Raw genomic sequence first — 24,197 nt, 5'->3', positions numbered from 1 at the left:
AACATTTATTACTAAAAATTTGAAAAATCAAATTTTTTGTTTACGAGTTTGTCTCTTGTAGCCGCCATATTGGAGCCGCCATGTTGGATTTTGCAAAGGCGCACACAGCATCAGAAAGTAGATATCCTAAGCTTTAAAATGAGTCGTTGCACGATTTTTTTGGTCACATCAAATTTTGGACACAGCAGTGATCCGGTTGACATGGATCGTCCCATATATATATATATATATATATAGATAGATAGATATTTATATTGTGACGGTAAACGTCAAATTAGCGCTGATAATCTAATTTAATTGCTGCCTGTGAGGGCAGCACCTGCCGGGGGGACAAAATACGTAACGAAGGAATTCGGCACGCGAGCAGACGGAATGCGCGCGATAGAATTCGAACCAGTGAAGCATTGACCATTGTCGTGTCCGCCTGCTTTCGCTACCGCCACACCGATCCACGTGCCCTTGACGACTACACGCCAGATCAGCGACGTTCGACCAGTGCCAGATACCCGTGACAGCTGCCACCGAGGTGCCAGAGATTCGCCAGCTCGAGACCAGGACGGGAGAGAGAGTGTGGGGTTTCGCCATCGAGGGCGAAACCAGTGTGTGCGCGCATTCGCGACCCGCGAGCAAAAACAATAAAAACTGTTCCGCGCTGTGTGGTTCGTCCCTGTCTTCTCCGATCGCCTGCAAATATAAGGTAAGCTGGCCAACTTAATTTCGCGATCGCGGTGGCGTGATTAATAATCAAGTTCTAATATTCGATGCGTGCATGTAACGGCTCTAACAACAAAGAGCAGCGAGCGTCCCGGCAATACGTGTTGCCGACGAGCGAGCGTCAACGTAAACAAACGCGCGGGCCGACCTTCTGTAGATTATAAAGAATAATAAAAGATCTAGTTCATATTACTAACAAGTGTTTTCTTTTGATTCTCTTATATCTCATAGCTTCCACTCACTTTCCTTCGATAAGAGAACTTACTGGTTGACTGGCGCCTGTCTTTGCATGCTCTCCGATTTACCTATTGAGCATATGATTAACTACGCGCGTCCGTTTAGTGTAATTGCGCGAATAATATAATTAAACGGTTTTACCCCGTTACAATATATACATCCATATATACATATACAAGAATTGTACGTTTGATAGTAGTCTTGCGATTTTGATAGAATTGCATTCCTTCTTCTATAAATAGCTTATAAATATACACGTGCTCGCATTGCTGATAGCACATAGTTCAATTTCTATCAGTCGTAAATTGTGTACACACAGAGAAGCATGCATGCTTTCTAGGTGTATATTATATATTAAAGCAAGTGTACGTTATAACAAAAATCACTTTAGATCATAACTGACTGTTTTATTTCTGTGTTTATAATTATGACTCCACATAGTACATATTCAGATAAGAGAGTTAAGTGTTGTGACTTTTTAAAAAGGCATGAATCATGTGTATATAAAACTAAAAACAAGCGATTTAAAAGCCTTGGTGACTTAGCTAATAAATTGAAATTGAAGTTTGGCAGAAAAAAATTTGAACCGTTTGATAATGTGTGTATAACTTGTTACAATCTTTTATGTTTAAAATATGAAAGTAGCAAAACAGGTGATCCTTTTTCAAGCGATGAGCAAAATGATACTGGTAAGATACCCACACAATTAATAATTTATCTTTGTAAAGTAATACATTTTCGGTTTAAAAATATTATATTAGGAATAGAGTTTTCAAAAACATATATTTATTAAAATCATATTTTGCAATATCAGCAATGCGAGCACGTGTATATTTATAAGCTATTTATAGAAGAAGGAATGTAATTATATCAAAATCGCAAGACTACTATCAAACGTACAATTCTTGTATATGTATATATGGATGTATATATATATATTGTAACAGGCTGCCGTTTAACCTATTTGTTAACTCGGCCAACGACGCCTTGTTATCTACGTGCCGAAAGCACGTCAACCTACCTTGTCCGGGAATGCGCCTGCGCAGAGTCTCCTCGCCAATCCGAGTTGGGTTCCCCAACTCGCCACTTGGCGGCGCTGTTGCTTACGCTTAGCAGCGCTCCTGCGACTGCTGCTGGAAACTTGGTTTGAGATTCGATTCTGCCGATCTCCGCGTGATCCGTGCTACGCTACCGGCTTATTCGAATCGAAAGTAAACAAACGCGAACTCCGGACAAAGGAAAGACAAAATGATGATTCGATTTAGTGACAACTATTGATCGCTTTATTCAGATTAAATCTGATACACGGGGGATTCGCCGAGAGTCTTGCGCACGCAATTACAATTGACAATGTCAACGGATGGAGAGAGAGAGAGAGAAAACCTCGCGACCGCCGCGAATTAACCACTCGCACGCAACAAATTATCTCTTCGCGCACGCTGCGCGGGATCGCACGCTAACGACAATAAAGGGAAGGTGCACCTACCGCGATAACGATGTGGATACGGTGGCCAACCGTATCCGATTTACTAGCCGCTGATTAGCTGCTTCGCCGCTCGCTGCACTGCCGCTGTTACTGTTGTTGTTGTTGGTGCTGCTGCTGCTGTTGCTGTTGGTGTTGCTGCTGCTGTTGCTGTTGGTGTTGCTGCTACAGGCAATTCCAACTGCGGTTACGGCCGCGCACGTTCACCAGTGCACGCACCACTCGCTCACTTTCGCCAACTGTTTGTTGCACCCTTGGCTCTCACTCGCAAAACCACAGAAACAACGTCTATACCACGCTCACGCACTTAGATGCTATCTGACTGAAGGACACAGTCGTACTGCTTACCGAACTCTCCCGTCCCGGTCATTGCCCCTACGCGCCCTCTCTCTCTCGAACCGATCGCGGCTATTCCGCTCAGCCGCTTACTAACCTCCGCGAGTCGAGCGATTTTCGGTAATCGTTGCAATATATATATATATAAACACGTTTCACATGTTAAAACTATAATTATCAATGTTTTGGGCAAAAAAAAAAAAACGAAAAATCGATATTTTATCACTAAAACGTAAAAGTACGCGATCACTCCTATACCAATTTAAAGGTCTTGTAATGCTTAATCTATCATAAAAATTTGAAAAAAAACGATGGCTTTTTTGAGAAAATTGAGTTTGAAATTTTTTCGAAAAATTGAGTTTTTCCCGCCAATTTTCAATATTTTTTTATTCTGCATGGCGCATTCGAAAGAGTATAAGAAATACAGTAAAATAAGCTATAAATAACATATTAAGTAAAAAAATTAGAAAATATAGAGCATTTTTTAAAATTTTAATATTTCATTTTTAGAAAATTTATTTTTTAACCACTTTTTTAAAATACTCGTAAAAAATGATGTAGAGGTCTAATCGAAAAAAAAAAAAAAATACGTGTCGGCTTATTTTTGAAGTAGAATAACATACTCCACAGCCGAGTCAATCGGAGATATCAGTGCCATAGGCCTGCCCGATCTGAAATGGATCCGGTCGTATACTATTTACAAAGGGTACTTCTACTAACATAGTCAAAATGTCAGGATCAGAAAACTAATTTTTACCATGCATTCTGCAAAAAAAAATGGAAAAAAACAATACATTCTACACGTTCCAACCTTTCTATACGAAGTGTATAGTTTTAAAATTGACTTTTCTTATAAATATTTTTTTTTGGAACTACGGTTTTTGAGATTAAAAAAATCTTTTAAATACTATAACAGTATTTTCTAATTAGATAAACTCACCTACATTAAGTTATATTGTTAACGTGGATATAGTCGTATATCAATCAACTTACAGCTTTCTTAATAGCCTACAATAAATTCTTTTTCAAATTATATATTATTTCACAAAAAATTAGATGATGTACTTAAAATTATAAATATCGATTTGGTTTTTGCTAAAAATTTAAAAACTAATTTTTTCGACTTTTTTTATGAATTTTGTCCATTACATTCTTCGCCTATACAAAATGACTCATCACATGTACGCAGTCATTAGGAGTAGGGATAGAGAAAGAGAGAGAGAGGGAGAGAACGATTTTAGTTAGACAATAACTGGGTAAACAAGGAAGGTAAATAAGAAAGAGGAAAAGGAATATCGGCACGCGTACGTTTGCTCGCTTTCTTATCTTGAGTATTTTGAACGAGGAGGATCGTTTCGCTCGTCGTACTATTCTAGAGTTTCACGCGTAATCAAGCTCTAGGATCTATCCGTGTGTTACTGGTGATCATCTCAGTCGAAAGGGGCTTTCATCGTCAGCATCAGGAGGCAAATTAACCTGCCCTTTTTTGTCTTACATCGTAAACATCTCAGATAAGCTGTAAGTCTGCGTCCTTGTTAAAATTATGGAGTCGCACAGTTCTCTTGTAAGTTCTCTCTCTCTCTCTCTCTTTCTCTCTCTCTCTCTCTCTCTCTCTTTCTCTCTCTCTCTCTCTGACAAAAAATATAGCCTATTCGTATTTCGTATCTTTATTATTTATAATATTATCTTATGTATGCTCTCTAGAATCTGTAAATAAATAAACCGGAAGAGCTGAATTCAGCTCTACGTTACGACAGTTAAAACATGAATACACATCTGATGAATTGACTACAACCTTATGCTTGAATCTCTCTTTCTCTCTCTCTCTATATTATAACGGCCGGGGCCGTTTTCGCGGAAGATTGTCCGCGCGCGAGGCCGAGCATGGCCAAGCGGGCAAGTGAGCGAGGAGTGAAGAGAGAGAGACAGAATGAGACTCGATCAGGCGCGTGCCGTAGCGGTAGAGTGGGGAGAGAAAACGATTTTCGGACACTTGGACTGAGACCGGCGAGCTCGAAGGATCGTCACGTGCGCGTGCGAACGAAAGAAAAAGGAAAGCGACCGGTAAAAGTAAAGGTGAAAGTGCGCAAGGAGGTGAAGATCATCCCCGAGGATCGCCGGAGCCTGTGGATCGTCATCTTGAGTGGGCGATTACCAGGGGCAGAACTTGCCCGTCCGAGCAAGGGCGATAACGCGGGCGACTAGCGAGGGGTAGTCTGTCTGCAGCAGCTACTTCACGGTGAGTTTCGTCGCGTTTGTAAGCGATCATTTAGCGTGCGATAGTTGCGCGAGTGAGCGTCTCTCTCTCTAAAATAGGATACAAAGCAAAATCTCGGCACGCGATATTGCGTATAAGATTTGCCTAAAGGAATAAAGCCCGATTGGACCTACTCAAGTGTTGTCGTTGTGTTGGGCGTACCCAGGAAGGCACCCTTGTCCCTTCCCACGCCCGTGATTAGAAATCACGCACGCTCTCGTGCTTAGCCGTGCTTTCGCGATCCCTTTTCAGGGCAGCGCGTGCCCGCCCGTATTCGGCGGAACGCCAGGAAGCGGCCAGCTGATCGGGGTGGCGGTGAGCCCCGCACCGACCAGTGAAAATAAAATTCTTAACGGGCCGCGAGAATAATTTGATTATTTTCCAGGCCGTTACAATATATATATATATATATATATATTGTGACGGTAAACGTCTGGTTTGCGTTACCGTCTCGATCATGCGGCTGCCTGCGAGGGCAGCACCTACCGGCCTGGGTAAGTCGAAAACGGGAACTCGGTCTGAAATGGGAAGGAATGCGCAAGAAAAGAAAAGGACCAGTAGGAGAGCGCCTTTGACACCGGCAACAGCGTGCAAGAGTCCGGGAATACTAATACGAGGGTTGTGCAGCTACCCGAAAGTCTAGGAATAGCCATCGTAGAATACAGGAACAACGCAAGTTAAATCGGCAGCATACATTAAAAAGAGTGTGGGAACTAGTTCACCGATACGTGTGGTTATTGTTATCGTTTCGAGTGCAAGGCAAAGAAATCGCCATCGTAGGCCAACCACGAGATCTTGGAATCAATTTACCCGACAGGATCAGCAGGACGACGGAGAAGACCTCTTTTCCAATTAGGAGAGACGGCAACCTGAGCTACCAGAGGCGATACTGATCTGTTCCCCCTGATAGTGCGATTGTTCACGCAAGGTAAGCTGACCAGCTTCGCGTCGCGATTTTTGTTAAACAACCGCGCTTGATTACTCTCCCCTCACACCGGCGATTATAAGAAAATCGGTATCGAGCATGCAAACGAATATTGCGAACGAGAGAGTATAAACGAAATGCCGATGCGTAAGATTGTCGCGCGCGTCGCATGAGCTAAATGCACGGGCCAAACGTATTGTAGATTACATAGAAAATAAACTAGCTCATGTATGATTGAAACGTTAATTTATTGTTGTCTTTGCTAGTAATAAGTTGGTTGACTGACACCTGTCTTTCCTGCTCCTCGATTAGCTAGTGAAATTTTATTATTCCGATCTCACCGCGCGCATTCTCGTACGACTGCGCATCGGGCGAGATAATAAAAATAAAACGGAATTCATACCCCATGACAATATATATGGAGAATTCTTTGTCAAATAAACTACCCCCTCTTGCCTATTTCAGTTTTGGGAAAAAAATTTTTTGAGCACACAAAAAAATTTGTCAAGAAGTGTAGTTCTTTATGCCGTTAGGTCTTTATGAAAAAAAATTTTAACCACAAAAAAACTATATAAAGTGAAGCATTTCGCAGAAAAGAACATTTTTCAATAAAAAAAAATATATTTCTTCAATAATTTTGATAAAATTACTTATTGAAAATATTTAAGACTCCGCTGAACAAGAATCTGATGGCCGATTCCATCTCAGATCATGCAGAGCTCCATGCAGACCTGTCACCAAGCTACTCCAAAGTATTATTTTATTGTGCTAGGTCAAAAATAGGAATACCCGTATTTTTTTATTTTTCTCTCAGATGCATATTTGCGTCAATTATGCAATCGAAAAATGCCTTGCTGAAAAGAAAAACTTGTTGTTCAATATTTCTTTTATTATTCGGCACGGTAAAATAGTTTTCATGTTATTTATAGCGGAAATGAAGCTCTTTAAGTCTACATTATTAAAAATGTGCATAAATGCATTTTTCCGCAGAAAATGCATTTATTTTTTCAAAAAAGTACATCTTCGAAAAAAAACCGTTTACCTCAAAAAGGCCATCTTTTTTCTCTCAAATTTTTTTTTTGTAGTTTCTTTGTACCAGGACGTTCAAATCTATGTATCCGAAATTTGGAGTTTTTTCCCCAGATCGCTTAAAAAATAAAAATTAAAAAAAAAATTCATTTTCGTGTCAAACGCAATAAATTATTCAGCAATTCATTTTAGAGACTGTGTAAGTAAATTAGAAAAAAATTATTTCGATGTAAGATCTAATTAAGAAGACATTCTTTCATTCGGTCATATGTTATTTACTTATATACGTACTTCATAAACACAGATGACCGAATACATAACCGAATAGAGACCCCGACGTATGTAAATATTCGCCGCTTTTAGAGAATTCAGCGTTAGTGTAAGCTTGATTGTCTTGTCGTCAACATGGCAGGTATTTATTCTGCAAAGAGATTGAAGTGCCCTGACTATTTTAATATTCACAAAAAGAACGTGTATCAGTGTAGAAGTGTAAAATTTTGAAAAATTGGTGATTATGCTGACTATTTGCAAATAAAGCTCTAGAATGATGAAATTGATGCGACTGTTAGTGTAGGTAGCAATTGCTACAAACGTATTGTGAATGACCACAACTCAACAGAGCTAGATGATTACAATGAACAACAAGCATATTGTAACGGTCCTATCTATGAGCTAGTCTATTACTGAATCACTGCAACCCGTTAAACTCATCTATCTGTTTACATCAATTAGCATATTAAATGGCACCACCTCACCTATTATTTGATTGTCTTAGTACAAGAGTCTAATTTCATGACCATATAAGGAGCGTGACATCACAGACTTATAGATATAGATATAGTAGTTTTTGTTATTTGAATAAAATATGTTGTAACGGTCGTGATTTATTAAGTGTATTGAAATCGTCGTCCGTTAGCAAAATCTATGTACTGTCGTCGTCCGTTGTTTTCCTTTTCTGGCTAGTTCTGTGCTTGTCGCGCAACCTGAAAACGGGCGCGAAAGCACGAAATATCGAAAGAAGGCAATGGTCGATGGTCCCTAGAAAACGTTGCGAAGGAGAAGGGAACGCAGAGAAAATTCGGGATTATCGAATGAATTTGCTGGTTTGCTTAGCATATTTCCAGCGAATTTATTTACTACTTATTTTCACATTAGCACACATTTCACGTTGGCCTAGAGATTCGCGATACGCAGCCTAATTATACGTACGCGTGAGAGAGAGACGGTGAATATGATTTCGAATGGCACGCAGCCGACGTTGTTTACATACGCCTGCTTCCCGGAATTCTCGCACGCAATACTGAGACAACGAAGAAGACTTACGTGGGCAAACGCTGCTGCAGACAGCTACGCCTTGAGTCTCGAACCTAACTATTCGATTAACGTCGCCCAGAGTCGTCGGGGGTGAGTGTCCTACCGGCCGCTTCTTGTGGGTGGTGGGCGACGTGTTGAGCCCCTTGGCTCGTGTGACAACCTTCAATCGGCCCCCGTTGATCCTTGCTCGTCGTCGACTTTTCCGTGCACCCACAACACTCGCTCCACACCGTTCTTACTTGTCACCACACGGGATCGATTTTCCGCTTGATTTTTCGGTAATGATAAAAACAATTCGAGGGCTTTCGTGCGCGTCCGTTCTGCTTACCGGTCTCACGTGTCTCCTCTGGCCCGCGTGTCCTAGCTATATCTCTCTCTCTTTCTCGCTGCGCGGGTCTTTTGCGCATGGCGCGCTATTTTGAAAATCGCTCATCCACTTCTTAACGAGCCCGCTCGTTACAATGTTCATTAGACTTAATTTTGATGTAACAAAGTATTTCTTATATAGATTTTAGTACATAGATTTAGATTATAATAATTCGAATTGCATTTAATTATTAAATAATAAAGAATTTTAATATGAAAAATTAATTTGTTTATTAGACTATTAATTATTAGAAAAATGTGAATACTCCATATTTAAATTGAATATCTGAAAAATATGAGCAAGAATTGGTTTCATTAATAACAGTTTAATAATAACTGCTAATAATAAATAAATAATCAATAATTTATTCAAACATTAAGTTGTATATAGAACGAAAGCGTTAATTTTATACATAATAATGATAGCTTTATAATTTATAAATCTTAAATAATTAATCTAGTAATGGTATTATAAGATTTGTAACAGGCTGCCGTTTAACCTGTAATTTTCCCTAGAATATGCCTACTCAATAGCTAAACGACGCCTTGTTATCTATGTGCTCGAAGCACATCAACCTACCTTGCCCGGGAGTGCGCCTGCGCAGCGTCTCCTCGCCAATCCGAGTTGGGTTCCCCAACTCGCCACTTGGCGGCGCTGTCGCTCCTGCTTAGTAGCGCTCCTGCGGCTGCTGCTCGAAACTGTGTTGACGATTCTCGTCTACCGATATCCGCGTGATCCGTGCTACGCTACCGGCTTATTTGAATCGAACGTCAACAAACGCGAACTCCGGACAAAGGAATGACAAAGCAATGACTCGATTTAGAAATAACGATTGATCGTTTTATTCAAATTAACCAAGTACACGGGGGATTTGCCGAGAGTCTTGCGCACGCAAACGCGAATGACAATATACGCTAAATGGGAGAGAGAGAGAAAACCGCGATCGCCACGAACTAACCGCTCGCGCGCAACAAACAATTTCTTCGCGCACGCTGCGCGGGATCGCACGCTGACAACAATAAAAAGGGAAGGTGCACCTACCGCGAGAACGATGAGGATACGGTGGCCAACCGTATCCGATGCACGCGTCGCTAATTTGCTGCTCCGCCACTCGCTGCACTCCGCTGTTATTGCTGTTGTTGTTGTTGCTGCTACGGTTGTTGCTGTTGCTGCTGCTGTTGCTGCTGTTGCTGCTGATGCTGCTGATGCTGCTGCTCTCGCCGCACTCAGCACACCGCACTCAAGTTCTCGACGCTAATCTCGCACCACCAAAAGAAACGCGATGACGGCACGAAGGAACAGGTTAGCTCGATGCAGACGGACTGAGTGACACAGTCATACTGCCTGTTGAACTCTCCCCTCCCGGTCATTGCCCCTACGCGCCCTCTCTCTCTCTCGCGAACCGATCGTGGCTTTTCTCGTTCAGCCGCTTATTAACCTCGCGCGAGTCGAACGATTTTCGGTAATCGTTGCAGATTATAGAAAAAACCGTTAAAAATATGAAGATTTGTTATAATTCTAATGTTATTAACTAATTTGAGTATTTCTTTTTAGAAATTACTTCTAAAATTAATAAATGATAAAGTTATGTAAAAATTTAATATTGTTCTATTGTAAATATTGTGATATTACATTAATTAACTTTATTAGTTAATAACTTTTGACGAGACCATTTATGATAATTGTAAATCATACTAAAACGATCAATAACTAATTTTGTAAAGTTTACATATTTAAAAATTTTAGTATTAATGTTTATTTACTTGTAAATTAAAAAAATTCATTTCTCAAAATTTGCGAATATTTCTCGAAGATTCGAAAACTTCTCGAAAAGAATTCTCCTACGAAAATAGGCGGGAAAATCTGTGTATAAATACGCTGATTATTGCACAGGCTAGGATTCAGTCCAAGCCTTGCAAAGTGAGCGCATGAGATTGAATAAACTTGGCTAATACCTGAGTTCTTTCTCTCATTATTATAAACTGAGCAAATTCTTTCCTTTCCTATAATTCATGCTCAACTTATAGAACACTTCGCGCTATAAGAAACTTGGGTTGAATTATATCCTTTATAGAAAAGACTTTAACTCTGCTTATGGGACAATTCGCATCATAAGAAACTAGGGCAAAGTTCGATTTTCTTTGAAATTTACTTACATTTGTATATACTTGATTTATAGATTTATTTCATATTAATTATTAAAGTAAATTTGAAAAGAAACGAATTCTTACTCATTAACGCTACAAGATCACGAGAGTACGAACTATTAATATATTATAAGTGATACGAACATCACAAGATCAATCCAAAGAAATGCAAGTTGATGATACTGATCGTGATTTTCTACTAGATACATCGGCCTGTATTAAAGAATTTAGCAATGAAGTCATCTGCCAGTTAAAATATCCAATGTCGCCCTTACGTTAAGGGGGGAGCCTGCTTTAGAGGCGTCAAAAAATCGATTTTTTCGAGAATTTTTTGGGAGAGGAATGAAATATCCGATTGGAATGAAACTTTCAGGGTTTATTAAAACATGTTTCAAGAGTATTCTTAAATTTTTTTATTAAAATACAGATTATATTGTGGCTCGTAGAAGCATTCGGCCGAGGCGCCTCCACTCTGTAGTTGTCGTGCGGCGGGAAAAATGCAGATCGCAATTTTCATCTGAAACAAAAAATCAGATAAAATTTCCATTCTCCAATAGTGTAGTTTCTAGGTAAACCAAGAAAATTCAAAAAAAGTGAAAATTGAACAATTTATCGCTAAATGAACAAAAAATTAATTTTTTTTGAAAAAAAAATTCACTTTAGATTGTTTAAAAAGTTAGTTAATCTTAACTTTCTTAAGTTTTTTTAGATTTAGCTTGAATAAAATTTAATTCCAAATAAAACCCACTTTGTCTCGTTTCGATAGGACGTTTAGTTTTTTCCCTATCTTTCCCGCCAATTAGGAAAAATCGTAAAAATGTAAAACCGAGAAATCGCGCGTCAAAGTTTTCGTATATAAAAAAACGTAATTTTATTAAACTTACCACGTAACTATGCTAATCAGCGATTCCTGGTCCATACATTTGTTCTTCAGACTCTTCGTAAAACTGATTTTCGCCGAGATTTTCGAGTATACGAGCTGTTCTGGCCTCTTTGCTCGCGAGTAGATTGCGTCTGTTTTCTCGGGCGATGCGCTCCTGGTCGGCTTGCCGAGAGAAATTCATGCATTGCTGTCCAATTTTCAAGTCTAATATCTGCATTGTTTGTAATACTGCACTGTAGCCTTCATTGAACATTCCTCCAGCGATGTAGGTATCAATCTCGACAATTTTAATGCCTGAGTGAAGGTGTTTAGGTGTCATGCGCCACACAGTGGAATTGATCGACTCGTTCGCATTTTGTGTTTTGACGCAGATCGTCGTTAGATAAGTCCTCGTACACAGGACGAATGTGCTTCTCAACCTCTTCGTCGATGACACGTGGCGAATATTGAAAATCAGCCAGTTTATTTGCTGCCTCGGCTTTGCGCCACTCACACCAACTGTCGGCGCCTTCTGGGCAATGGTCGTGGCGAGGTAATTCATCCGTCGAGCAATAGTGATCGAGTGTCGCCATTATAGCGTTTTTCATGTCTTCCATAGAATTCAAGTTTCTTCAAATGGCCAGACCGTAGTAAATGGTTAATTTTTTTATTAAAATCTCGGTGAGCCGCTTCTTTCCACCGAGCTTTTCTTGTTTTTTTTTGTTTCGGAGACGAGTACTCAGGCGCTTTTGGACATGTCCCACGCACTCGTTTTTTGTCACTGTGAGCTCCGGGCCGTATGGATTACTGTTCAGAATGCCAAGAAATGTTTTGGAGTCGCCGTCACCAATGTAATTACTGTACTTTACTCCGAATTTCTCGATGGATCTCAAGAACATTGTCATTATCGAATCAACTTCCATTTTTCCGGACGAGCCAGCGTGATTCGAAGAACAATTTTCCTTATGGTTTTGATACCATTCTTCAAACACTTCGTCGTCCAATGTATTCTTCTTCAGAGCACAAGTATGACAATATCCACTTTTAACGATGAGATTGATCACTTTGCCACTGTAGTACCCGATAAGTGTAGTTACACCGTATAATGAAGTAAAGCCACGTTTTTTCCAAGATCCATCGCCTGAAACTTTCAAATGGTCAGCTGGTCTTCCATTTTTAACGTTAAGTTCTTTTTCCTCTGCGACAGCTTTTTTGCAGGCGCTGTCAAACATTTTTTTCGACGCTGAATACAGGTGCTGCACGATTTGATCATACGTCGATTTATCTAAGCCTGGTGATATGTCCATAAGACCACAAAAAATGTTAATGCCTTCTGGTGCGACAACCAAAATCCTCATGACGAGCACAATTCTTCTATTGATTTCGTAGCCAGTGTTGATCAATGGTCCAGATTGAATTTCTCGTTTACCGCATTTACACGCTAAAACGATTTTGAATCCGAGACCTCGATGGCCGCTTTCGGCAAAAGTTATTCGCTGCTTACACGAATTGCAAATAACTATTTCGGCAATTGCTAAAAATACAGAGACAAACTCAATTATTCGATAGCAATGTGACGGATGAATTATGACATCGTCCGTTGTTGCTGAAGCCAATTTATTTTCACTACGGCTCGTATTAGCTTCTTCATCGTCAGATGTCGAAACATTTACGAACTGATTGCCATGGAATTTGCGCTTCCGTGGCTTACCAGTGCGATCAGTTGAATATTTACTACCTTTCGGATAGCTCTGCATGATTTCAAGATGTTCACGTACCGAAACACAAAACAAAACTAAACTCGAATGCTAATACAGCTTGGCTCAAGCCGACTCTGCCAGCTCATGTATACTGCTTATAATATACACTTTTATCCTTCCATAGCTCCAGCAAGACCTACGAAGGATCTATAGTGTCTCAAAAGACCGTGATTCCTTTGTATTATAATACGTACAATAGATCAAGGGGCGGAGCGCGCGCGCTCCGAGGGACCCGGCCGCTCGTGTACCTGCTCGACGCTTACTCACTATTTCTTTTATAACTCCGAAAATATTTCGAGGATGCTTCTAAAATTTTAGGGACACATTCTTGGATAGTTTAGGAAGACATTTATGCAAAAAAAAAAAATCGATTTTTTGAAGCCTCTAAAGCAGGCTCCCCCCTTAAACGCATGATCTGTCAAATACTAATGTTGCAAGGTATGTTCTCAACAAAAAGAGACAACTTATCTCTTCTTATTCTGAAGCAACAAGTGAAAAATTACAAAAAATATACGATGTGAAAATTGAAGAGACAACAAGTGATACGAATGACTTTTCTACTGAACTACAAGAAAACTTTTCCAAAGCTTTTAATAACTATTCAACGATCTCTGAAAAAATAAGACTTCTGACAATTGTAGCACCTGTATTATCGAAGTTTCAAATTTTAACAATGTTTCCGCATACAACTGTCTATATGATAGATAAAGCAAGAAATCTTGCTTCGAACGAAGGTAATAATTAAAAAATCATTATAACACAGACTTATTTAGTCCACGAAATCCATGTAAAAACTGGAATTTATAATTATTTTTAGGACTTTATTGCGAGCTAGATAAATACAGTGGGCATCCAATGGATGAAAGAACGAGAGATATTGTCATGGAATATTTTTCAAACGATGACTTCAATTGTTCTAGACAAAGTCCAAATAAATCATACGATATTACAGTAATATAAAATGATAAAAAAGTAAAGCGGTTCTTGACTCGAAGCATGAAAGAAGTTTGTTTTGATGAAAAAAGCAAATCCTGGAATAAAAATTAGTAAATCTAAGTTTTATTCCATGCGTCCAAAGTATGTTTTGAACAATCCAATAAATGATGTGTGCTTATGTTCATATTGTGCTAATTATGAATTACTTTTAATTATTGCAAAAAATTTCATCGGTTAAAATAATATTGATATTTGAACTGTACGCTCTAAAGTTCTATCTTCTGTATTGTGCTTATCACCCACAGAGTCTTGCTATTTTCAAGAATGTTATTCGTGTCCTGGTGTTAAGGGTATACCTTTGAATTGCTGGGGCTCAGTGAATCGGATACTGAAAAAGATATAACTTTCGCTGTTTTGAATCAAGGAAATTTAGAAACTCGCTCAGTATTTATTTCTACATTCAAAGAAGAGCTAGACAATCATACAATCACAATAAGTTCACATTTATGCATCAAGAAAGTGCAGTGAATGGAAATTAAAGCTGAAAAACAAAGAGTGAAGTTATATTATAATCATTTGCTGATGCACACAGAGTTTGCTGAAAATTGGTCTGTTATATTAAAAAATCCAGTTCAAGGAAATCATTGGGTTAATAAATAGATTTCAATTTTTACTGCAGTATGCTATGTAGGTGATATTACAAAGAGTTATACTGTAATTAGCGAAGATTTAAAACATGATTATTCTCATGCATTGTTAGCAATACAAAAATTTTCAAAGACATAACCAGATACACACAAGAAATGTACGGAAATTCGATTGAGTCTATTACCTTACTATCCGATGGCGCTGCAAGTCAATTTAAAAACCTTTTCAGCTAAATGAATTTTTACATTTAAAAATAAATAAAAAGTGGATATTTTCAGCTACAGGTCATGGAAAGGGTGCTATTGATGGAGTAGGTGGATTGATAAAATATTATGCAACAATGCATAATTTGCATAGTTCCGAATTTGATGCTATTCAAAGTGCTGAAAGTTTTGTTGAAAATGTAACAAAATACAGAACGTTAATAAAACTGATTTTAATGGAAGCTACAGAAATTTGCGATTTTCGTAGTAGTCAACAAGAGCATAGAAACATTTGCCAGAAATATGTGGGTATTCAACGTTGTCACATGTGGAAATTTGTTGTCTAGGAAAGAGGGAGCAAATGTTTTATAGATCGAACGGATGCTCATCCTTGGATTCAAGTGAAAAAAATGAAAAAAATAAAATAACCGACAAGAAGAAAAAAGAAAAAAGAAATAAGATAAAAAAGTGAAAATTGTAGCTAAAAAAGTGAAATAAGTTGTTGATATATCATGTAAATTTAGTCTATTTGCACATATATGAATAAATAAAAACGAACGATTTCTTCGATTCACATGCTATTGCATTTATATTCTTCACCTACACAGTCACTAAAATGAATTGCTGAATAATTTATTGCGTTTGACACGAAAATAAATTTTTTATTTTATTTTAATTTTTTAAGCGATCTGGGAAAAAAACACCAAATTTCGGATACATAGATTTAAAGGTCCTGGTACAAAGAATCTACAAAAAAAATTTGAGAGAAAAAAGATGGCCTTTTTGAGATAAACGGATTTTTTTCGAAGATGCACTTTTTTGATAAAATGAATTTTCTGCCAAAAAATGCATTTATGCTGCAACGATTACCGAAAATCGTAGACTCGCGCGAGGTAATGAGCGGCTAAACGAGAGTAGCCGCGCTCGGTTCGCGAGAGAGAGAGAGAGAGAGCGTAGGGGCAATGACCGGGAGGGGAGGGTCCGACCAGTAGTATGACTGTGCCACTCAGTCAGTTCGTGCGCCTAACCTGTTTCCGAGCCGTTCGAAGTTTCGTGCGTTGTTCTGGTTCCTGGTGAGAGTGCGAACTTCGGTGCGGTGTGCTCGTAGCAGCCACAGCAACAGCAGTAGCAACAGCAACAGTAGCATCAGCAGCAACAGCAGCAACAATAACAGCATCAACAGAGGCAACAGCAGCGGTAGCAGCGACAGAAGAAGAGGTGGTGCAGCAAGCAGCAGAGCAGCTTAATAACAGTGTGTTATTCGGATACGGTTGGCCACCGTATCCACATCGTCCTTGCGGTAGGTGCATCTTCCCCTTTTTCATTGTTGTTACGATTTGCATGCGAATCCGCGCAGCGAGCGCGAAGAATTTATTGTTGCGTGCGAGCAGGTAGTTCGCGGGAATCGCGGTTTTTTCTCTCTCTCTCAATCTGCGTGTGTTGTCATTCACGCGTGCGTGCGTTAGACTCTCGGCCAATTCCCCGTGTAATTTAATTAGCTTAATAAAGTGTATCTTAATCATTATTTCCGAGTTTGATAGTCGTTATTGTGTCTTTCCTTTGTCCGGAGGTCGCGCCAGTGTTTATTTCCAGGGGATTCGAATTCGCCGGTTGCGAAGCACGAATCGAGCGATTATCGATAGACGCGAGTCGATGACTTAGGTTCCGGTGGCGACCGCATGAGCGCTACAAGTAAGGGGCGACAGCGCCGCCAAGTGGCGAGTTGGGGGAACCCAACTCGGAACAGCGAAGAGACTCTGCGCAGGCGCACTCCGAGGCAAGGTAGGTTACTGTGCTTTGAGCACATAGATAACAAGGCTTCGTCTAGTTGAAATAAGGGCACTTTCTGGAGATTATCGACTAAACGACAGCCTGTTACATGGCGCCCAACTAAATTAGGACTCACACACGAGGGAAATTGCACGAAAAGAGAGAGCAACGCGCGCGAGAGAGAGACGTTTGCGCGCGTGCGTAATAAGGTGCGAGCGGGTAAAGTAACGCGTGGCTCGTTCGGTATGTGCTCTGCGGTAGGGGAAAGACGCCTCTCCGACCCAATAACAACTGCTTTTGTGAGCCGAGAGCACACTAACCCCGGGGGTCGAAGAGACGTCCGTAGTCGCTCTAACGCGAATATAAAAGGTGACTAATTGTATTTTGGGTTAACCTTTTGCTTTTTAAGTGTTTTATTACACATTAAAATAATTAAGTGGGGGTCAGTCACCAAGCGACAGTACCAGCAGAGCGCGCAATTGGGGTGTGTGTAGGGTTAGATTAACTAACCCGGTGGAGCTAACAAACAGTTAGCCTCCACCTATAGGCAGGTAGTTGCGAAGCGGAAGTCCGTACTTCCTTAGAGTACGCGATACCTGCACACACCCACAAGCCACGCGTATTGTTGCCTTGTGAATAAAGGCGTAATTGGGTAGTTGGCGATAAAAATCGCAACACCCCGCTCGCGCCTTGGGCGATAGGAGGCGGTAGTGGTCGAATAGGGAAATTAACCTCAACCCTCACCTACGCCCCAGCATAAGCGTCATGGAGGATACCGCCGACGCGATAACCCGGTGGGCTTCGGAACTGCCTTCGACACAGCTGGACAGGTACCTGACGCAACTGGAGTTGCGAACAGATGGTCCTAAGCTGATGCAGGCAGTTCGATTAGCATATTGGTTGCTAGGCGAGTATATCGACCTAGACTTCCAAGGAGCGGCGTTGGATAGGGAGGCCACACAACGCAGGCGACGGAGTCGAGAGAGGTGGCTGGAGTCCAGGCGACAAGAGTTAGAAGCAGCTGATGCGGAGGATCTTGTCGCCCACCCACTCATGCTGTTATACAGGGATGAGGTGGTGGAGGCCAACCTGACGCGGACTCTCGCAGTCTATGACAACCTTGAAGAGGAGAGTCAGAGCGAGACGGGGGAGCGAGAGCCCGCGGAGGAAGGGGGGATCGGCGAGGTCAAGGGTCCCACGGAGGGGGTCGGGAGTGAGCACAAGGGCTCCACCGGATCGCCGGATAGGCGAAGAGCCCGTCGCTTCGAGAACGCGGAGCTGCAACCTCCAGAAGAAGAGGAAGAGCGGTGCGTGACCGAGCGACTAAAGGAAGAGATCGAGCGCAACCGGGTCGGTATAGATCGCATATTAGAGATGTTAGAAAGGCACGACCAGGTATGCGCGCGGTGGAGCGACCAGGTGACCGCTCTGCAGGTGGAGGTCCAGCAGCTAAGGAACAGGGACCCCACCAATCGACGAACAGTCATACCAGAGCGGCCCCGGAGGACCGTGGACTTCCAGTCTACGTATACGTGTCACTACGACCCAAGGGTACCAGGAAGTACCCCGGAACCCCAGCGACCGACCCCTGGCGAACCTCGAGGAGCTCCCCAACGCCAGGCGCCTTCAAGGACGGAACAGCCAACACCAAGAAGAGGACCAAGAGACGCCGACATGGAAGAAGGGCAGGCTATCCCGGAAGGATCAGCCTGGTACGACGCCAATGCAGCGTCGGGGTACTACGCGACTCGGGACGCGGGTAGGATTGTCCGGGGATGGAAGCTGCGATACTCTGGCACAGCTTCAGAGTGCGTAGACACCTTCCTATCGAGACTAGAAGATCTACGCGCGGGTTCTGGGCTAACAGATGGCGAAATCTTGTGCTCGGTATCAGAGCTCCTCGAAGGCGTTGCGAGGACCTGGTACGAGCTTAACAAGCTTAAGTGGAGGAATTACGCCGACTTCGTGGCAGGCGCTCGACGTTGGTTTGGGTCGAGTGAGCTTCAGCAACAAAGATTGCTGCAAGAGGCCCAAGCCCGGTACCAGGAGAAAGGAGAGCTGGTACGAGAATATGCCTGCCACCTCCTCTTCATGTTAGCCCAGCTACGTCCGCCGTTACCGGAGCAGAGGCAGTTAGATTTGCTGTATGCAAATCTCCTACCCGCCATCCGGATGCAGCTGCGGAGGAATGCGTTCTCCAACGTGGACGAATTTCACGCCCGGGCGACCGAAATCGAGACCGCCTTGCGGGACGACGAGCGCCCGAGGACCAGGTTGGAGCCAACGTCCACGTTGTACCCCGAGCACATGGGGGTGTCAGCTAAGGCACCACCGCCCCGGGCAGGACCCCGTACGGCGGCCATGTCCAACAAGCCTCGAGGTAGGGGTCAGCTGCAACCCGAGTCACCGGTTAAAGCCCCGGCCAGGAAACCCGAGGACCGGCCCACCATCGCTGCAACGCAGGCTACAGACCGTTTTGAGGATCTGTCGTCGCAAATTGCGACCCTGCGACGAGATATGGACCGGTACTTTAAGGAGAGGAAGGCTAACTCTCCCAGGCGGCCGAGGGGTCGGCCGCAAGAAAAGGGGAGGACTAAAACTCCCCCAGGGTCTCCTGGCCAGCGACGAGAGGGTCAGCGGAGGAAAATAGATTACTCCCAACCGATTAAGTGCTCGTCTTGTGGCAAGCTAGGCTTTACCAGAAGGTACTGCCCGGATTGCAACAAGGGAAACGGGCAGGGAAGCGGAGGACGGAGGTCCCCTCCGCGTCCCCAGTAAAGGCGACCTCTCGTCGCGGGTCGCTGGAACGGGGCAGGGGCCCGCCAGCGACCCCAGGGTTCAGGAAGGTCTCGCCAGGGATATCGGACCCTACGAGACCTGGCAGTGCGGTGGCGTTGGAGGCGACAGCGACCGAACAGATGCCTGATCGGGGTAACCGGGCATTTTGTATCCTCGAAGGGTACGGAGGCCGGGTTCAGGTGGTGGAGCAGGGGTTTGAATGGGTCGGAGAGGAGACCATCAGACCCAAAAGCTCCAGGAGACCACCTGACACTCCGGAGGATACACCGGCGACCCAGACACCTGCGGGTGAGAGCACGTCGATGCGAGTAGCGGCTGCCCAGGGCAAGAAGAGCCGTGAAAGCCTCCCGTCCACAGAGGGGAGAGAGACGGCGAAAGCTCCTCGCAGGTATAGACCCGAGGATGAGACCCGATGGTGGCTTCAGGTGGGGATAGGTGCCTACAAGTTAAGGGCACTCTACGACACCGGGGCCTCATCAACGGTAATGGGTCAACTCGGGCTTAGGTTGGCATCAGACATGGGGCTGGGCCTGGACGTCACGCGAGCGGGAGAAGCGAAGCTCGCTGACGATCGCCCATGTCCCATCTTGGGTCATGTGATTTTCCCCTTCACAGTAGGGGGAATCACAAAAGATGTAAGGGTCGCTATAACGCCACTGCTGTCTGATGACTGCTACGTCGGCGCGAATTTCGTGAGGGAATTCAGCGCCAACCTGAACCCTGACACGGACCAGCTGTACTTGGCGAAAGCCAAAGTGGCGGTACCGTTGGAAGTGGCAAGCGTCACTGGTACGTCGTGCCTCGCACCCGTAGGCCTGGTAGAAGCCACGGAAGCACAGCGTCAAGAAGTGGCTAGCCTCGTCGATGGCTTAATTCCAGACGGAGGCGAGTGTTTAGGCTGTGCTGTGGGGGTCGAGCATGAGATAGACATCGGAGACGCTCGATCCTGTAAACAGAAATACTACCCGGTCTCAGATAGGGTGCGAGACGAAATGCACGCGCTGGTCAAGGCCATGCTGGACAACGACGTCATTGAACCAGCAACCAGCGGGTGGTCAAGTCCAGTGGTGATGGTTAAGAAGGCAGACGGCAAATACCGGTTCTGCGTGAATTACCAGAAGGTAAACGCAGTAACCAAGCCGGACGCCTACCCATTACCCTTCATGAGCGACATCCTGCGAAGGATCAGGGATGCGAAGTTCATCTCGACACTGGACTTGAGTAGCGCGTACCACCAGATACCTCTTAAAAAGGAGTCGCGCCCCATTACGGCGTTCACAGTCCCTGGCCTGGGGCATTTTCAGTTCAAGAGAATGCCCTTCGGATTGTCCTACGCCGGCGCGACCTTCCAGAGGTTGATGGACAGAGTGATTGGCCCGGATTTAGATCCTTTCGCTTTTGCGTACCTTGACGACGTGATTATTATCTCGCCGTCCTTTGAGGAGCATAAGCGACACCTGGGATTGGTTTTACAACGAATCCTGGGTGCGGGCCTCACTGTGAATAAGACCAAAAGCCACTTCTGTAAGTCGGAAGTCAAGTACCTGGGGGTCCTAGTGAACCGCGAAGGGGTAAGGCCAGATCCAGAGAAGATCAAGCCCATTATGGAGTACCCAGTACCACGGACGATCAGACAGGTGAAGCGATTCATGGGGATGATGTCGTGGTATCGTCGCTTCATACCCGACTTCGCAACCATCGCTGAGCCGATAAACCGCCTGACGAAGAAGAGCATCCCGTTTGCGTGGCAGCAGGAACAGGAGCAGGCTTTCGAACGGCTACGAGACGCAATGGTCTCGGCACCGATCTTGCAGTCGCCAGATCCCAACGCGCAGTTCGTGTTACAAACGGACGCGAGCGATAGCGGGATAGGCGCGGTATTGACGCAAGAAGTCGATGGACTGGAGCGCGTAATCGAGTACGCCAGTCGCTCCTTAAACAGTGCGGAAAGAAACTATACAGTCTCCGAACGAGATAGCCTGGCAGTAGTATGGGCTATCGGGAAGTTCCGGCCTTATGTTGAGGGGCACCACTTCAAAGTCATCACCGATCATAGTTGCCTTAAGTGGCTCCACAGTATGAGGAATCCTACAGGAAGGCTAGCGCGTTGGGCGTTAGCACTACAAGGCCATGTGTTCGATATAGAGTATCGAAAAGGAGACCTCAACGTGGTGCCAGACGCTTTATCTAGGGCCTATGAGGAGGGGGTGGTAGAAGTGGGTGCCATGACTCATCAGCCGGAAACTGCCGATGCCTGGTACCTTCAGAAGTATAGAGAAGTATGCCAGGATCCACATTCTCAACCTACCTGGAAGGTAGTCGGAGGGAGATTGTATCACTACAATCCGGCTGAGGAGAGCGAAGGGTCCATCGACAACGAGGAAGCCTGGAAACTAGTGGTTCCTGCCGAGAAGAGGCATCAAGTACTCGAGGAGGTGCACGATGCGCCAGCAGCGGGACACCAGGGGAGAGAACGAACGTTCTCCCGGGCTAGGCACCTGTATTTCTGGCCAAAGATGTATGATCAGGTCAGAGAGTACGTGAGGAGTTGCCCGGTATGTCAGCAATGCAAGGCGGAGCAAAGGCCGCCTTCCGGGCTGATGGGTCGTCGAGAGGTCTCGCGACCCTGGCAGGTGGTGGCCAGTGACATTACTGGCCCCTTCCCGAAGAGCTCGAGAGGGTTCGAGTACATTTTGGTCTTTTTAGACCTGTTCACTCGGTGGGTGGAGTGCGTACCCGTACGTAAGGCCAACGGAAGGACCATCGTACGGGAATTGCACGAGAGGGTGGTAACCAGGTTTGGGGCACCAGAGATTTTTCTTTCGGACAACGGGACCGAATTCAAAAACCAAGAGGTCGATGCCTACCTGTCGAGGAACGGCATCCGGCGCGCCCTTACCCCAGTTTACCGCCCGCAAGCAAACCCCACAGAGCGAGTGAACAAAACCCTCAAGGCCATGCTCATATCGTACGTGGAGCGAGACCATAAGAGCTGGGACGAGCACCTGCCAGAGTTCAACTTCGCGTTGAACTCGGCAACTCACAGCGCGACAGGTTACAGCCCGGCCATGCTAGTCCTCGGCAGACAGCCCACTCCCCCCTCGACCTTTAGGAGGGCCCAGGATCAGTTGGCCCGGGAAGCTTCCGAGGGCCAAGAACTGACCGAATGGGGCGACCACATGCGCCAGTTACCCAATTTGTGGGAACGTGCTGGCTCTAAGTCCAGGGAGGAGGCGGCCCGTCAGGCGGTCTATTACAATCGGAGGAGACGTCAGGCTGACTTTAGGGTTGGGGACTGGGTGTGGAAGCGGAACCGCATCTTGTCATCCGCAGCTCAGGGCGTTTCGGCGAAGTTGGCGCCGAAGTATGCTGGTCCCTACGTAATTCAGGAGGTATGTGGGACGAATACCTATCGCCTAGGTAACCAGCAGGAAGAGTTGCCCGAGCTGATCCACGCCAAGGACCTCAAGCCCTATTTCGGGCCATTCTCAGATGTGGACATCGTGGAACCAGGAGGCGGGGACTCAGCACCGTTGGAGGAAGAGGAGTGCGTAAGCGACCCGCCAGCGAAGATCGAGGAATCCAGCGAGAATCCGATATGCGAGCGCGTCGCGAATGCAGCCCCCGCGAACGAGCGTGAGAAACCCGCGGCGGCTCCTGAGGTACCGGTCGAGGCGCCGGCTAAGCGAGGCCGAGGTAGGCCGCGCAAGAACCCCACGTGCGAACCTCGGGAACCAGGTGGAGACGACCTGGATGGCAATGCGGTAAGGGGAAGGGGCAGACCACGTAGAACCGCTCAGCACGTGCGGAAGGTGGTACTGCCAGCTACCCCCGCAAATGGGCCATGTTCGCGAGGAAAGCGCCGGGGACCGGGGCGTCCTCGTAAACAATAGCGTCGAGCGCCACTCGGTGACGGGTAGGTTAAGGGCTGAGCCTGAGAAATCCCTTGACCCCACTTCTTCTCTTTTACAGATGGGGAGGAAGCTGGTCATCAGTGAAGAGGCCCTCGAGACGGCCACCCAGCTGCTGCTCGACCTAGGATTGGGTCCGGGCGCCGATCGGCTGATCGGCGACCTTCGAAAGTTCGTCCGGGCCCAGGTCGAGGTGGCCGCTCGTGATGGCCGCTCACGCCAGCGGGTGGACGACTTCCTTCGGGAAGCCATGAGGCCCCCGGTCAGGAGACCCGAGACCAGGGAAGCGTCCACCCAGACCGACGGTCCATTCGAAGAGGGCCGTCGGTCTCAGTCCACGCGGGACCAGGGTATGCAGACCCAAGGGTCGAGCGCGTCAACGACGGAGAGCTCGACCCAGTGCCCCGGGCCAAGGGAGGCCTGCGGCCAGCGACAGTGGGTCTGCAACCACCCACGGGTCCCCCAGCAAGAGGGGCTAGTAAACTCCTGGAGGCACGTG

At 44.9% G+C, this 24,197-nt stretch overlaps 1 protein-coding gene and 1 pseudogene across 4 annotated transcripts in view; one reads left to right on the top strand and one right to left on the bottom strand.

The window, feature by feature from the left end:
- Positions 1-24,197, top strand: part of LOC131667483 (NAD(+) hydrolase sarm1) — an 836,900-nt gene that overhangs the window by 636,360 nt on the left and 176,343 nt on the right. The window lies entirely within an intron of this gene.
- Positions 11,706-12,279, bottom strand: LOC131667517 (uncharacterized; annotated as a pseudogene).

Source organism: Phymastichus coffea, unplaced genomic scaffold, assembly GCF_024137745.1.
Source record: "Phymastichus coffea isolate CEN01 unplaced genomic scaffold, Cenicafe_Pcof_1.1 PCOF00005, whole genome shotgun sequence".
In the NCBI taxonomy this organism is placed as follows: domain Eukaryota; kingdom Metazoa; phylum Arthropoda; class Insecta; order Hymenoptera; family Eulophidae; genus Phymastichus; species Phymastichus coffea.
The sequence above is the reverse complement of the archived record's forward strand: the minus strand, read 5'-3'. Positions and strand labels throughout refer to the sequence as shown.